This window comes from Henckelia pumila, chromosome 1 (assembly GCF_033568475.1).
Source record: "Henckelia pumila isolate YLH828 chromosome 1, ASM3356847v2, whole genome shotgun sequence".
In the NCBI taxonomy this organism is placed as follows: Eukaryota; Viridiplantae; Streptophyta; class Magnoliopsida; order Lamiales; family Gesneriaceae; genus Henckelia; species Henckelia pumila.
The window spans coordinates 100,306,770-100,319,564 of record NC_133120.1 but is presented as its reverse complement, the minus strand read 5'-3'; positions in this window follow the sequence as shown (position 1 = coordinate 100,319,564).

Here is a 12,795-nt window from a genome sequence, read left to right as displayed (position 1 = left end):
TCATTTTGCAAATCTTGTGAAAATTGTCAGAAAATGGGTTCAATTTCAAAACGAAACATGATGCCTTTAAATCCAATCATGATTATTGAAATATTTGACAGTTGGGGAATAGATTTTATGGGTCCATTTCCATTATCTTTTGGATTCACTTATATTTTAGTAGCTGTCGATTATGTTTCAAAATGGATTGAAGCAATTGCATGTAGAACTAATGATCATAAAGTTGTGATAAAATTTTTGAAAGAAAATATTTTTAGTCGATTTGGAATACCTAGAGCTATAATAAGTGATGGGGGAAGTCATTTTATAAATAAATCATTTTCTTCGTTGTTAAGAAAATATGGTATTACACATAAAGTTTCTACTCCATATCACCCTCAAACGAATGGTCAGGTTGAACTTGCAAATAAAGAAATAAAACAAATTTTGGAAAAAACAGTCAATCCAAATCGAAAAGATTGGTCTTTAAGATTAAGTGATGCATTATGGGCATATAGAACTGCATTTAAAACATCATTGGGGATGTCACCATATAGATTAGTTTTTGGAAAGCATTGTCATTTACCTGTTGAAATTGAACATAAAGCTTATTGGGCAATTAAAGCGTTTAATACTAATTTAGATGATGCATCTAAATCAAGAAAATTGCAATTAAATGAACTAGAAGAATTAAGAAATGATGCATATGAAAATGCAAAGATTTATAAAGATAAAACAAAAGCATTTCATGATAAAAATATTATGAGAAAATCTTTTGAAATCGGACAAAAAGTTTTACTTTATAATTCTCGCTTGCATTTGTTTCCAGGAAAACTTAGATCGCGATGGTCTGGACCATTTATTGTTAAATTTGTCTATCCTCATGGTGCTGTTGATGTTGAAAATCCTAAAAATAATAATGTATTTAAAGTTAATGGGCAAAGACTTAAACCGTTTATAGAAAATGAAGTTCTTAATGAAGAGTTTATGCCTTTATATGATCCAACTTAATTGTTACTTATATTTTTATTTTATTTTTGCAGAATTGAGTTCACTTCCCGGTTAAGTGGCGGATAACGGTACTCCGTGACTACTTTCAGTCGGTTTTATTTCAATTTCCCAAAATAATTGAATATATATATATAAATATATATTATGGATGAAGCTATCAAAAAACTTGGTAAATATTTTCCATCTGTTTCTAAAAAAGTTCTGAGAATGATTTATGAAGGCAGATGTGAAAGATTGAGAATGCTTATGCAAAAAGGAATCCCGGAGGATATTCGTCTTATAATTGAAGCCAAGGTTCGATTAGGTGGTGAAGTTCCAAAATTCTTACTTGTTCGAAATATGTCTGGACTAGGAAAAAGTACCTATGCGAAGAAAAGAAGGGCTAAAAGGTTAGATGTTTGTCATAATTGTGCCAGATGGACTTGTAATAGACAATGCAGATCTTTGGGATATGTTGCCACAAATAGAGAAGATAAAATTGATTTCATTAAGAATGGGCTGAGTAAAGAGTCATTGGATGATATCTCATTGACTCTTGAGACGCATTCTAGTGGAGATGTACAAGGTCAACTTCTCCATTTATGGAAACTATTCCAAGCGCAGCGTCATGGTGATGGTCTTGGGAATCTGACTAAAAAAGACCCTATTTGCCAATTTATAAGAAAATTGGATGGTAAGCCAACCCTCGACTCATAAATATTGAAGGAACACTGTGAGCCACAATCACATCACTGTTTATACGCATGCATGTTATTATTATATATTATTTTTTTTTTACTATTTTCATCATTTTGTTCACATCTGTATTCCTATTTCTGTCTTATTCCTTGTTTTCCTTATAAAATCACTCAACTCTCTCTATATTTTTTAAAAGAAAAGAAAAAAACATGACAGGATCTTCTTCACAAAAATTGAAAAATATTTGTGTCTTTTGTGGTTCTAATACTGGAAAGAATGAAATATTTGTTGATGCAGCAATTAATCTTGGAAAAAATTTAGCAGAGAGAAAAATTCACTTGGTTTACGGAGGAGGCAATATTGGGTTAATGGGATCTATTTCAACAGCAGCTCATCTTGGAGGTAGTCAGGTTTTGGGTATTATTCCTACAGCTTTAGCTGAAGGAAATATTACAGGTGTTACGGTTGGGGAAGAGTTGAAAGTTCCATCAATGTACGAGAGAATAACTAAAATGATAGAAAATTCTGATGCTTTTATTGCCTTACCTGGTGGTTTTGGTACTTTAGAAGAAATTTTTCATGTTGTTTCTTGGGCACAACTTAATATCCATAATAAACCTGTTGGCTTGTTGAATATCAATAACTATTATGATGGTTTGTTGACTTTTCTCGATGTAGCCGTGGAACAAAATTTTATTTCAGAAAATTCACGAAGGATGCTCATCTCTGCTTCGAATGAAGACCAATTAATTGATGATCTCCAAGCTTTTGTTCATCAACCTGATTCAGCTATAACAAAGATCAATTGGTCTCAACCAACTAGTAAGAAAAGAAAACTGGATCATTGATTCAACATGTCATGAAATGGTTTGTGTTTGTTCCTCATCTTCAATAATTTCAGGTGATATCTCTTTCATCATGTACTCTTTATTTTTCTTAAAAAAAAAAAATAAAAAATTTAAAATTTAAAAAAAAAAATATTTCTATAATAATATTTATTCAATGGCAGAGTAAGGAGTCAAAAACTCCTGACACGCATTAGTTTTTATTTATCATCTTATCACAATAGATTAGATTTTAATATTCCGTATATATTTAAATTGCAAACTACTAAGAAAATGAAGTCTTTTTGTATAGATGTTTATTTATTATTCTTTTTATCAATTTAATAAAAAATATATAATTGATGGGATATAAGTTATAAATAATATATAATTGTGTGTTTTCAAATACATATTTTTTAAAACTTTTATGAGTATATAATTAAAGTGATATTGATTGAATAAATAATAACATGTATAATTGAGGGAATTAATTTGTAAAAGTGCAATAGTTACTCACATAAATTTTGTGAGTGAGGGGTAAGAATTGAGAAAACAACTTATAAGCTTTTATTGATTATTAAGAAATGGTTGATTACTAGATTAAACCCATTTTAAAAAAAAAAAAGAAAAAAAAAATTGAAAATTGGCTGCAAAGTTGTTTGAAGTTTGATTGTAAAGATGTAGAGTATTAATATCTCTACTATAATTATTAATGTAATAGATTTACCTCATAAAAAATAAAAAAATAAATAAACTTTGAAAAAAAAATGTTACATTTTCAAAGTTTATTGGAGGTATTTGATTATGTAAAAACAATTTTGCAGCCAAGCAAAAAAAAAAAAACAAAAAAACAAAAAAACAAAAAAAATGGGTTTATTCTTTGTAAATCATCCTATCTTATTTTCAATATTAGGTTATTTGATTGTCTGCTTTACTAGCCATTTTCAAAGAGTGTATAATTTTCTTCCAACTCCACGAGTGAAAAACAGCTATATATGAAATACTTTAACCCGAGAGAATATGGAGTTGAGACTTTTACATTAATATTCCTGATGATATACATGTTATGAAAATGATTTCTATTATCCTTTTAATTATATTATTCTCAAAGTTTTTAGAAAATATTTATGTAAAAAAAAAAAAAAAAATTATATATATTTACTATTTTGATATTGTGTGAAATATATATGTATAGCCCATCCAATTACATATTAATATATTGGTTGATAATGAGATTTATAAATAAACATATGATCTCCTCACAAGTGTGTTTTTTAAAATTTTAAAGTTTGCAAATTTGAATATATATATTAAGGAATAAAAATCTAACTTGTGATTTTATGATATTTTATGATATTTTATGATATTTTATTACTAAGGGACTAGTAATTAGCCGGTTTGGGGGTGTGATGAAACTTAAAATTTGTAATTATTTATATGTTAAAAAGTGTGTTTTAAAATTTAAGTTTAATTAAAATTATGAAGTTATATTATTTTAGTGTTATGTGTTTATATTTAAATGTTTTACTAAAATGTTGTATTTTACGGTTTGCGCAGGTTTGGTAAAAATAAAATTACTCAAGCTACAGAGGTCATAATGGAGTAACCTCAAAACCTGTAAAATCACAAAAGAGGCATCTTCAACTTTGTAGAAGACAAGAAATTCCAAAAACTTCATTAAGATGATCAAAATAATCAAACATCAAAATGGAGATAGATTTACTTTTACTATGACCAGCTTGGAGTAAAAATATCATAAGTATTTCATATTTTATCCAAAAGGGGTGAATGAGTTGTCCAAACACATCTACACAAAATATCCTACGTGTTCTATGTTGAAAAGAAAGGCTGAATCGGTGGTCTAAGGCATCAAACATACCAATTAAAGTTGGGTCATGGTATTGACATTCAAGGAGACAAGCACCCACCAACTTTACTATTTCATATTTAATGAGCCTTGGACTCTTGCTCTCATTTGGCCTATAAATAGATGTGTTGTATAAGCTTTGTAGTGTGCAAGAGTGTAGAGAATTCTTCATTTGTAAAATAAATATTGTGTGTGTGAGAATAAAAGTTTGAGTGTGCAAGTTTCTCAAGTTCAAGTATGAAATTTCTTTTATCTTTATTCTTGAGTTTCATGTTCATGGAAAGCTAAATCTTTTTATGTCAAGGTGAAAAGGTTTCATTGTTGGTCAAGTAAGATTGTCTATATTTTGTATATTCTTTTCTTTTCTATTTTTATTTTTACTAATTGATCTTTATTTGTAGGTATAATTTTGGATGATTTGTTGTTATCTATTTACATCAAATGCTTGGTACCTTGAATGTGGTTACCTTGATTTGTTGTCAAATATGATACAATAATTACTACAATAATTATATACTATAAATATATGTATCTATTTATAATAAAGTCATATATATTATTTAGACGATAGCGTGACACTGTCGGTTGTTCTAAATAATATATTGTGATTTGAACTAACATTTACTTTATCGCATCTAACTTTTACTTTATCGCAACTAACATTTACTTTTCCGCAACTAACATTTACTTTCTCGCATCTAACTTTTACTTTTCCGCAACTAACATTTACTTTATTGCATCTAACATAAAGTCATATATTTTATTTAGACGATAGCGTGGCTCTGCCGGTTGTTCTAAATAAAATATTGTGATTTGATCTAACATTTACTTTTATGTCAATTTATATTTATGCATTTATATATATTATGGGTACCATGTATTAAATATCGGTGGATATTAATATAGTGGGAACTATATTATATGATATACTTGTTTAAATATTTAATTGTTCTTTTTATGTTTATATTTATTCATCTATATATATTATGGGTACCATGTATTAAATATCGGTTAATCTGATATTAATATAGTGGGAACTATATTATATGATATACTTGTTTAAATATTTCATTGTTCTTTTATGTTTATTTTTATTTTAGTTTCTTTTATTTATTTTTATTTAGCAATCTTAATTAAACCAACAATGAACCTTTGAAACCTTGAAAATTTTATAATTTGTGTATTTGAAGTTTTATAATAATATTTTCATCTATAATATATTATTGCTAAAATTAAACTTACAACATCCTCTCCGTGGATCGATCTCGTACTCACGAGTATATTACTTGCAGACAACCTACACTTGGGTGAATTACAATTTAAGTTGTAGCAGCCTCACCCAAATCCTTCATCGAGAATCTACTTGATAACCATATCTTTGTTGACTGCAACATCCCTACGTCATTCCCCATGAGTAGAATGTCATCAACATAAAGTACTAAGAATATTACCGCATTCTTAACTACTTTCTTGTACACGCATGGTTCCTCCGGGTTTTTGATGAAACCAAAATCCTTTATTGTTTCATCAAATTTCTGGTTTCAACTTCTTGATGCTTGTTTGAGACCATAGATTGATCTCTGAAGCTTGCATACCTTATGCTCGCTTCCCATGGATGTGTATCCCTCAGGCTGCGTCATATAGATCTCTTCCTTAATGTTTCCATTAAGAAATGCAGTCTTTACATCCATTTGCCATATCTCATAGTCATACCATGCTGCTATGACAATAAGGATTCTTATGGACTTGAACATTGCGACTGGTGAAAAGGTTTCATCATAGTCAACTCCTTGTCTTTGAGTATAACCTTTTGCCACCAATCGTGCCTTGTAGGTCAATACCTTTCCATCAGGCCCAAGCTTTCTCTTGTAGATCCATTTGCACCCAATTGGAACAATTCAATCGGGAGGATCTACTAAAGACCAAACTTGGTTAGAATGCATCGAATCTATTTCCGATTGCATAGCTTCAAGCCATAAATTTGAATCCGCATCAGAAATTGCTTCCTTGAAGTTTCTTGGATCACATCCAATGTCGGGTTCACTTTGATCCCCTTCAAGAAGAAGACCATATCTAATAGGAGGCCTAGAAGTCCTCTCGGATCTCCTAGTAGTAGGCGTGTCTTGTGATGATTCTTGAGGTGTAGGATCGCTATTTTGTATCTCGGGTTCTTCTCGAATTTCTTCGAGTTCCATCATCTTGCGTTTCTTATCCAATAAGAACTCCTTCTCCAAGAAGGTGGCATTACTTGAAACAAACACTTTTGTTTCATTAGGATGATAGAAATAATATCCGATTGAATTCTTCGGATACCCTACAAAATAACATAAGGAGGATCGATTATCCAACTTATCTCCCACTGTCTGCTTCACGTAAGCAGGACATCCCCAAATCCTCAAGTACGAATACTTAGGAGCTTTGCCATTCCATAACTCGTATGGTGTTTTATTTACTGCTTTAGTGTGGACGTTGTTTAACAACAATAGCGCCGTTTCAAGCGCGTAGCCCCAAAACGAAGGTGGGAGCTCAGTGAAGCTCATCATGGATCGAACCATGTCCAACAAAGTTCGATTGCGACGCTCCGAAACACCATTAAGCTGAGGTGTCATAGGAGGAGTCCACTGAGAGAGAATCCCATTCTCTTTTAGATAGTCCAAAAACTCGGTACTTAAGTATTCTCCACCTCGATCCGATCGAAGTGCCTTAATACTTTTACCTAGTTTGTTTTCTACTTCAGCCTTGAATTCTTTGAACCTTTCAAATACTTCAGTAAGGTAATGAAGTAGGTGTTGCCACATTTAGTACCAATCCTAAATGGACCGCAAACATCTGTATGGATCAAATCCAACAGATTTTGACTACGCTCAGGTTTCCCTTTGAAAGGAGATTTAGTCATTTTTCCCTTTAGGCAGGACTCACAAGTAGGTAGAGAGTTAATATCAGACATATCAAACATGCCCTCTCCCACTAGCTTGTTCATCCTCCTTGAGGAAATATGACCTAGCCTAGCATGTCAAAGGTTTGTCGGGTTTTGACTATCGTCCTTCCTTTTAATTGTTGTTACCGGTTTATCAACATAATTAATTGGAACGTCTTTTAATTTTAAGCTATATAGATCGTTTTCAAGTTTTCCATTTCCAATCAAACATTCATTCTTGTAAATATTGCAAATCCCATTTACAAAATTGCAAGAAAAACCATCTCTATCAAGCATAGAAATAGATATAATGTTTTTGACCAAATCCGGAACATATAAAACATCTCTAAAAAATAACTTAAAATTGTTCTGCAAAACTAAATAAATGTCTCCTATAGCTTTGGCTTCGACTCTAGAACCATTCCCGAGCCTTAGCTGGGTCTCACCCATCCTTAGCTTATTACTTCTTGTCATCATTTGCAACTCATTGTAAATGTGAGATCTATATCTGGTATCCAATACCCAAGAAGTAGTATTAAGTAAAACATTTATTTCAATGTAAAACATACCCTTTGCAGTTCTCAACTGCTCGAGGTATTCCTTGCAGTTACGTTTCCAATGACCGGGTTTCTTGCAGTAATGGCAAACTTGTTTAGACTTGTCGAATTTTGCATGTAACATTTGGCCTTGAGATCATGGTCCAACCATTTCTTTAGTTCGGCCAACCTTTCGGCAGTTACATCAGCCGAGGCTATTTTCGAAGAAGCCTTTTCTAACACTTAGAAAATCTTTTCCGAACTCATGACAATCTTAACTTATGGAACCATCCTGTATAGATTGCGCCAGAAAATTTGTTTTGTTCGAGAATTGAAACATGTGGATCACGAATTCATTGTAATGAAATACTGAAATGAAACAGACAATAATCGATGATTTGTTTAATTAATTTACTAAGACATAAAATATGGCGAATTTCATTTTATGAATTACACTCCCATTATTTTGACGATTTCACTACCCTCTAGTGAAAACGAGAAACATTTTCTTTAGTGGGAACATGGAGTCCAATTGAAAAACTATGGTCCCGAATAATATCAACCAACCATAATTTTCAAAAGATAGAGCCCAATTGCTTCCAAAGCAACCTCCATGTTTTTACCTCATGTCCAATAAGGGCCCAATAATATGACGCCGTTTATTGTGACATGTCAAGATGACCCATCAATATTAAGTTGTGATGGACGGTCGCCATGTGGATCCTCAATAATATGAGCCAATCCCATGGGAGTTCCACCCAACTTACAACATGTGTCAATCCAATGTACAGCTTTCCGACGAACGGGCCCCCCCCAATAATATGAGCCGGACCGTATCCGCGGGTAGCATCACATACATTGATCTTTGATGGAAGGTAGGAATATTTAAACAATATTTAAAATTCCCTTTTGTTTATCTTGATATCAATTTTAAATCATATTTAAAATGAGGGATTTTATTTTAAAAATTTGTCTCATCATGCAATTTATGTATGCTTGCGGGATTCATACAATTTATGTATATACATGCATACATCAATAATATCATATATTATTAAAGGATGATCGATCCCATTAACTATTCGACCCGTGGTTGCCAATCACGAGTCTAAGTCCAATCCTAGGTGATATGCAAGTATGCAATGCAATCCTATTACATTGTGCTTCCAATTTACATTTCTTCGGTCTTCATTGTCTGCTGGGCCCACCATTTCTTCAAATCTTTGTCTCCCACTAAGTCTAATAAATTTATAATAAATTTCGATGACAAATATGTGATACATTTTTAGGGGTGGAAACGGGCCATAAACCAGACCCACTTTTATTACATATGACAATCATATTGGGCTATAAACCAAGCCCATTAATAAACACCAACAACAATAAGACAAATGTAAATTACCTAACATACACCTAAAACATTGGTCATGGCAATCGATCATCTTTTTATCCATTAATTAATTCAATAATTAAATAATTGGATAAACATGCAATGACATCATAATTTAAAAGATAAAATCATATTTTATCTTATCCATCCATAAGATCATATCTTATCATCAATTGTACCAAAATAATTAATTTTATAAAATTTAATTTAACGGATAAAATTTATAAATTTTCCAAAAATTCAAATTTATCCAAAAATCAATTTTAAAAATTTCGGACTCGAACAATTCGATCCGATGCCTCGTGATCTAATCAAAAACAATTTTAGATCGGATCAAACACTCGAATTTAAAAAATTCAAAATTTTAAAAAATTAAAATTTTAATTTTTCGGGCCGCCCGGGACAATCCCGGGCAGCCCGTGCCCCGACCGGGGCTCGGGCTGGGCAGCGACGATCACTGCCATGGGCAGCGACCGGGCAGCGATCCGATCGCTGCCCGTGTTTTGCCCGTCAAAAATTTAATTTAAAAAATTTGTTTTGTTTCAAAAAACCGAGGCTTAAAAATTTTGTACAATCGATTAATTTAATCGTTTGATCTGACCAACCTGGCTCTGATACCACTGTTGGAAAACGGTGTTCAGATCAATTAGAATTGATACCCGGTGCAGCGGAAGTTTAAAAATTTATTTTTATTAATATGGAACGATTCCATATCTGGGTATCAAAACTTTTACGATTAAATTCACACAATTAAAACAAATAATCACAATTAATGTTTTACCTTAAATCTCGAAACGAGATAATGGACTCCAACAGAATTTAATCTGCTCTTCTTGTAAATCCCGGAAACTGATGGCGTCACGATCAATCACCGGAATAAGGTCCACGAACAGAAAACAGAAACCCTCTGATTGACTGCACTAGAAATCAATCAAAAGTTTTGCGTAGAGAATAAACAGATATGATCTGTTAATTCAGAATTGTAATTTTTCACAAAAATCACAATCCGAATTTTCTCAAAAAGGAGCAAGGATTTTCGAAAAACCCTTAGAAAATAATATGCAGTGTTCGAAAATTAAGACTGAATCACACACAATTTTCGAACCCACTACATGTATTTATAGATAATTTCTAGACTAGGTTGAGTTATAATTGTGTTAGGACTCTAACTCCTTAAAGCCCACAATCCATAACTTAAGCCCAACAAGCCAAGCCCGTTGTTCTAAAAATTAATATAAAATTCATCGTGACTCCGATTGATAAACTGATTTCACAAATGTGCACAGAAACCATTTCTGCATCTTTTAGAGTCAAGATAATTTTTCTGAATCCGAATTCAGTGATTTCCAAAAATGCCCATTCCTATATCATTTTAGGAAATCTCACTCCCTTTAGTTAAGAAGTCCAACTTCTCTTTCATTAAATTTAACTCTTTAAATTTAACTATCTCTACGGGGTTTTAGTAATCCATTACTTGTGTAACCCTCAATGGTTCAGGAATACAGCTAGCCGTGGGCTCACAACTCCTTGTGACTCGGAACAACAATTTTCGACTTACCCATCGAATCATGGTAAGAGCGCCTAGCAACATCGCCCCATGATTCCCTAGGTATTACTGATAGTGCCTGCAAGAACCAGTAGATTTTGGTTAGCGTACAGTACGGTCCCTTCATCCATATATCCCGATCGAATCAACAACCATTGGTATATCGAGAGTCGTTCGAGATTCGATAACTATGCATTACATCTTGGAGATCAAATAGTGACATCGCATGTGTTACTAGGATAACCAATTAACCTAAAACACATCATGTACTCTGGCCAGAGATTCGTCACACTAATATCTCCTCAGATCGCATAGGATATCCACACTCACAAGTATGTGGTGAATCCTTGACAACAAAGCATCGACTCTTATATGTGTCGTAACTGTACCCAATCCCGACACCTGATGACCCCAATAGAGTCGGTAAACGAGTCAAAGTACAGTACTAGCATATAGAGTCTCAATGATGTTTCAAGTAATAAGGACTAATGGTGTACAACCAAAACCGCGGACTTTATCCACTCGATAAGTGATAACCACTTGGAAAGTCCGAATAGGGTAGTTCGATCATTCATCATATGAATATCCATTTGCATGCTTTGAACATCTCTATGTTCCATACCAATGAAACGTGGTACTCGGCATCGCAAATGCTAGTCTCAATCTCGAGCGATCCTTATCCTTATTTGCGGACGGCTCAATTGACTAGGAACAGTTTAGAATATACAGTGACTATAAGATGTGTTTCATGATAGACATCCCCATGTGCTACCACATCGTACATACACTATAGTATATTCAAGGTCTTTATCAAAATAACAATATTATATCATAATATAACAATATGAAGAAAGATAAAGTCAATACCATTATAAACGTGTAAATTATATTAAACAAAAGATTGTTTTACATAGAGTCATAAAAGCCCTTAGCCACAAGTTGGCTAACCGGGCACCCACTCTTTAAAAAACTCCTAGATCAACAACTTCTCAATACAGATCAATCGTTTGTTTAAGTTACAAGTTTGAAAGATGAGTTTGCTTACGTATTTTTCATTCATCAAAGTCTTTTTTAGAGAACATAATAATTTTATTGAATGACGACATCTTGAAATAGCGTTCAGAAACAAGATAAAACCTCTCTTTTATATCACTTGAAAGGATCGGTTTGAGTGTTGAGGGGGGAGTGAATACACTTCAAAATTATTTAATGAGTGTAGGTTAGAATTCAATCGGATTAGTGACTGAATTCTTATCTTATCTTGGTGTATATGCAAATTGACAAACAAATAAAATGTGCGAAAATATGCCAAAATGCAGATTATGAACACTGATTTGGAATGTATGCAAACCTGATAAAGTAAGGTAAACTGATGAAAGGACACATTGAGATGTTTCTGGATGATCAAAGATTTCAATGACTCTTATGTCACTCATTCTTCCTCCTCAGAAGAATAGCACTAGAATACTTTGAATTTTACAATGATCTTGCAAAACCCCACTCCAAGATTAGGATTTATACACAATTGTTTATCTTAGAACTCCTAGTTACAATACAAAATCAGTCCTCGACTAATTGAAATATAAGTGTGATACAACTTAATTTAAAGATCACAAGATTGATACTTAAATAATGAGAATAAAGAACTTATGAAAGCGTGCTTCGAGTTTCTTGAACAGTTTAGCTTGTGATGATTTGAAAACTTGGAGATAATGTAATGTTGTTTTATTTCTCGGAGAGCTTCTCAACTGATTGCCTATTTATAAGCTTGGATTTCAATGGTAATAATATTTGAATATCATCAAAAATTTTTGAATTATTCTCGTTGTTTTGTTTGCTTTTGATGTTGCCAACATTCTCTGCAAAACGTACATTCTGAAATTGTGGTTATAGCAGACTTTTCATTGTACGGAAAAATTTATCCGTTCAGGTAACTGAGAATTTTCTGAGAATTAAACTGAGATGTCTTTGTTGGCAAGTAGCAGTTGATGGTAAGCTGACATGCTGTAGCGACAGTTTAAACGAGCAGCTTACTTCTCAAGTAATC